Source organism: Limulus polyphemus, unplaced genomic scaffold (genome assembly GCF_000517525.1).
Source record: "Limulus polyphemus unplaced genomic scaffold, Limulus_polyphemus-2.1.2 Scaffold302, whole genome shotgun sequence".
NCBI lineage: Eukaryota > Metazoa > Arthropoda > Merostomata > Xiphosura > Limulidae > Limulus > Limulus polyphemus.
In genome coordinates, this window is record NW_013665912.1 from 485,097 (window position 1) to 490,179 (window position 5,083).

Sequence of the window (5,083 nt, forward strand, 5' to 3'; positions counted from 1 at the left end):
TCACCGTTTCCCTTCTCAAAACTGAGTAGAGTTTTTCTTCGATGATGGCTTTTTCAGGTGACACGTCTTCAGCAGCGTCATTTCTTCCTTTGTTCACTTCGTCCCAGCTGAAATGTCCTGGACCGTGATAACGCCAAAGCCTGTTGGCATGCACCACTTTTGGCTTACCTCGCCGACCACATTTTATCCGGAAAGTCACGTCTGAGAGACGATCCACTATGTCATATGGGCCTTCCCATGGCGAAGACAACTTAGGAGACTTTCCTTTGGTCTTCCTGGGATTATACAACCATACCTTGTCTCCTGGTACAAAGCTGACTTCAGTAGATCTCTTATCATAAGTTAACTTCATCAAATCAGCAGACGTTTTCAAGTTTGAACGTACTTGATGGTGAATATCATCCATCCTTTCCGATAACACTTTCACAAACTCTGACACATTTTCAGGCAACTCTTCATAAGGTAAGCGTCCCTTACACTTGGGTCCCCTTTTAGCACTACATCTACTGCATGTCCTGCATCATTCTTCCACATCTCCAGTAAAATCTTTGTCGTAGGTGACTCAATGTCTTTATAATTCCGAGATGTCCTCCTGTTAAAGTATCATGGGATTGACGCAGCACAATTTCCCGTAATTTTCTCGGTATAACCATTTCCCAGTCGTCAATTTCCCATCTGTAGTTCCCATCTCCGGAGAACAATACCATCTTCAAGCTTTAATTGGTCCCATTGTGCCCCAATAGTCACAGGGCTTAGACTAGACACCTTCTCCCAAGCAGGGTGCACAACACTTGCTTTTAGAAAATCAATTATTGGCTTCAAATCTTGATATTTCTCTTGTTCTGCTTTAATATCTACACTTGGTTCCACTTCGTCATCATCAACTTCTTCAGTCACTTTGCCTTCACCTTGATGGCACCCAATTAGTTCAACCTCTCTTTTAACAGTTACCGGAACATGGCCTTTGTTATTCCCAATCGTCATTTTATCAAAGTTAACTACACACTTCCACGGTAGTAGATAGTCCAATGCATATTAGGATTCGTCTTCAATGTCAGCCAAGTATACTTTCTGTCTGTCCTTTATGCCCATGAGCTCAATAGTTACCCACACTGGTCCCCACAATCTTGTAGAATGTCCTGTCACACCATAAAGCTTCTGTATGGCTTCTGGTACTCCTTCGTGATCTAACACCTTGATGCTCACAAGGGTTTGCTGAGACTCAGAATCTATGACAAAGTTGCACCTTTGGCCATCCAGCTTTCCTGTCACATAGACACTGTGAGTGCTTGGCATTTTACACCTAGCTGTTGGGACTTTCATGATGGGGTTGGTGAGTGTCCCTCAACACCAACCACTTCTGGCCTTCTTAAGGCTGACTTGTTGGTAATATTCTTCTTACACTGGCTCCTCATATGTCCTTGCTTTCCACAGTTCCAACCATCTTTCTGGATACCAGCCTTTCCTGCCGTGGCATCTTCCCTGTGTTGAAGTTGCCAGCACTGAGTTCTCTTGTGCCCAGGTTTATTACAGTGTCAGCAAAGTCCCTCAAACCTCTATGAAAGCTGACCTTGTCTGGCCTTGAATCCTGATGACTGTACCAACCTTGGTACCTTTGTGCTGGACTTAACGTAGGATTCAAATTCGAGAGCTCTGGCCATTGCATCCTGCATAGTAGAGGGGTGTGCTTGCTTTACTTGTATCTTCAATTGTGAACTGTCCAAGGCGTCTACAAACTGATCCCTCAGCAACAACTTGAGGAGATCGGGTGGTGCAGTTGGGTAGGCCTAATAGGGGTGATCCAGTACGAAGGAAGCCACAGGAATTCGATGGGAAGGCACCATGGGAAGCATATAGAGCACAATTTGAGCTCCTGGCAGAAATGAATGGATGGACAGAGGAGCAGAAAGCAGTATATCTGGCAACGAGCTTGAAAGGACAAACACTGGAAATACTCGGACAGTTGTCAGCAGACGACAGGCACAACTATAGAGCACTGGTAGCGGCTCTAGAACTCAGGTACGAAACCCAAAATCAGTCTGAAGTCTACAGGGCTAGGTTTAGGACGAGAGTCCGTGCTAAAGGAGAGAGCCTGCAAGAGCTGGCACAGGACTTGGAAAGTATGGCACACAACTGACATTCATATCTGGGATGTGACTTCTAACAGGACTGAAGATGTCTGCATTAGGGTTTAGCTGCGGGGTCTGGAAGGGGCTTGCCATTGTCTGGGGCTGATTAAGTCGATGGTTAATGTATCCTCCTTGTGTAAAAGACAATAGGTCATCATTTAATGTATCTAATCGCTTTTATATTTACTAATGTTTTCCATTTGTACTTCTAGTCACTGTTGTTGACTTTCCTGTAGTTGCTGCTGACTTTTTTCCTGTTTCTTTTCTTGTTCTAGTTGCCACTGCTGTAATCTCTCTTCTTGTTTTTTTTCTTTTTCCTCCAACAACTGCTGTAATCTCTCTTCTTGTTTCTTTTCTCGTTCTTCTTGTTTCTTTTCTTTTTCCTCCAACAACTGCTTAATTTCTCTTCTTGTTTCTTTTATTTTTCCTCCAACAACTGTTGTAATCTCTCTTCTTGTTTATTTTGCTGTTCGAGCTGCCACTGTTGCAGGTTTTCTTGCAACTGCTGTTGTCTCTCTTGTTTATTTTGTTGTTCGAGCTGCCACTGTTGCAGGTTTTCTTGCAACTGCTGTTGTCTCTCTTCTTGCTTCTTTTCTTGTTTCTTTTGTTGTTCGAGCTGCCACTGTTGCAGGTTTTCTTGCAACTGCTGTTGTCTCTCTTCTTGTTTCTTTTGCTGCTCTTGTATTGCTGCCATCAAATCTGCTAAGCTGTAGTTTGATTTGCTGCTTCTCGTTTCCATTTTTTTCTTTTATCTTACTCCCACTCTCTGACACCAATTTGTTATGCCTCCGGTCGTTAGTTAATTTTCCGTAAAAATTCTTTCCGAAGAATCTTTAGCGATACAAGTCCTTTCTCAAATAAAACTGATTTATTCTTTCTGAATACAACTTTGCAAAACACTTAATTTCCACAGTCACACTATAACAAACGCTATAATTCACAACGAACGTCTCACGTGCTCAACAATACGTCTCTCTCTCTCTGTCCGCAGTTCAATTACACAGCATTACATTGTTGCCGTCACTTCTTGGCCGTCTTATATAAGAGAATACCGTACGTCTAGTAACCTCCCGAGGATTCACGAAGCTTCGAGAATATGACGTGTTACTAGAATCACGTGACCTCCACTGTCGTAACATTATTTTCTCGTATATGAGCCGGCAAATAAAGTGACGGTGGGGAGATAATTGCAGATAGCAGATTGAAGAGAGATATATAGAGAGATAATTGAGTCAAGTGAGCGGTAATGACCATATGTAAAGTGTGTGAATCGTTGTGAATTATAGCGTGTGTTTAAATTAAAGTGACAGTGGAAATTCTGTGTATTGCAAAGTTGTATTGAGAAAGAATAAGCCAGTTTTATTTAAGAAAGAACTTGTATCGCTGAAGTTCTTTGGAAAGAATTTTTACGGGAAATTAACAAACGAACAGAGACGTAACAATATTTTAACTAGATTTGTTAGTTTCTATATTGAGAAAATGTGTTCTACTATAGTGTATTGTATGTGTTTGTGTGTGATTTCTGCTTTTATGTCTTCGTTTGTTATTTTTATGTGTATATCTTTTATAACAAAAGATTTGGGGTTTGGTTTATTGCCTGGTATGTGTATGGTGATATTTCCTGGTTTAAAAGCATCTTGTGGCAATTCTTTCAGCACTCGGTTGAGGTGTGCAGCCCCTGACCCTTTAACAAGGATGTTGCCCTTGGCTAAACAATTGATAGCAGTTATGTTGACTTTCGTTTTATGTCTTTTGATTTCAGCCACAACTTGTGGTTCTCTGTATTGGGCTGGGATTCCTTGTATTATGATAAAAATACGGTGGTGTTTTTTTCTGTTATACTTGTTTGAGTGATCGTGTTGTGTTTTTGTTGTGTCAATTTCTTATTTTCTCGGGTGTTACCAGGATGAACATGTTTGTGTGTTCTTGTATATGTGCATTTTGTTGTGAGAGTTTTTGTTCATATTAGTTTTTCTGTCTGTTTTGGTTGTTGTTCTTGTGCGCTTATTTATGTTGCATTTGAGTTTTGTATGGTTATATTCTTCTTTGTGTTAATGTTCATTTGGTGTTTTTGTATGTTCTTATTCTGGATCAGAAGTTTCTATGACTTCCATGTCTGAATGCTCTCCATGTGGTTCTGGTTCAATGGTCTTTTATGTTTGTGTTTCCTTCTTCTTTTCATCGTTAGTGTGTAGTCCCCTTTTGCAAGGGACACTAGATGTTGTAGTTGTGAGGTTATGTTGTTTGTGGTGTCTAGAATTGAAGTTGCAACCAAACCAGACTTACCTGAAGCTTGGGTTGTGCTGGGGGTTTGACATTTGTTGGTTCTCGACTTCATCCACCGGCAGTTATGAAGGTAGCATGCAAGAGTGCATTCATTTTTGTTGAAACTATTGTTACGACAGCGGAAGTCACGTGACTCTAGTAACACGTTATGAACTTCTAGAAGGATCCTGTCCCTTCCTGAATGCTCTAGCATTTACTAGATTTTAGTGTTCTTTTATATATAAAATGGTCAAGACGTGACGGCAACAATGTAATGAGTAATTGAACTGCGGACAGAGAGAGAGTATTGTTGAGTCGTTCGTTGTGAATTATAGCGTTTTTTATAGCATGACTGGAAATTAAGTGTACCGCAAAGTTATATTCAGAAAGAATAAACCAGTTTTATTTAAGAAAGGACTTGTGTCGCTAAAGTTTCGTCGGAACGAATTTACGGAAAATTAACTAACGAACGGAGGTGTAACACAGAATGTATGACAAAGTTGGATCTTTGGCCATCCAGCTTCTCTGTCACATAAACACTATGTGTGCTTGCCATTTTACACTTAGCTGTTGGGACTTTCACGATGGAGGTTGGTGGGCGTCCCTGAGCACCAACCACTACTGGTTCCCGAAGCTGACTTATTGGTGGTATTCTTCTTACACTGGCTCCTCATGTGTCCTTGCTCTCC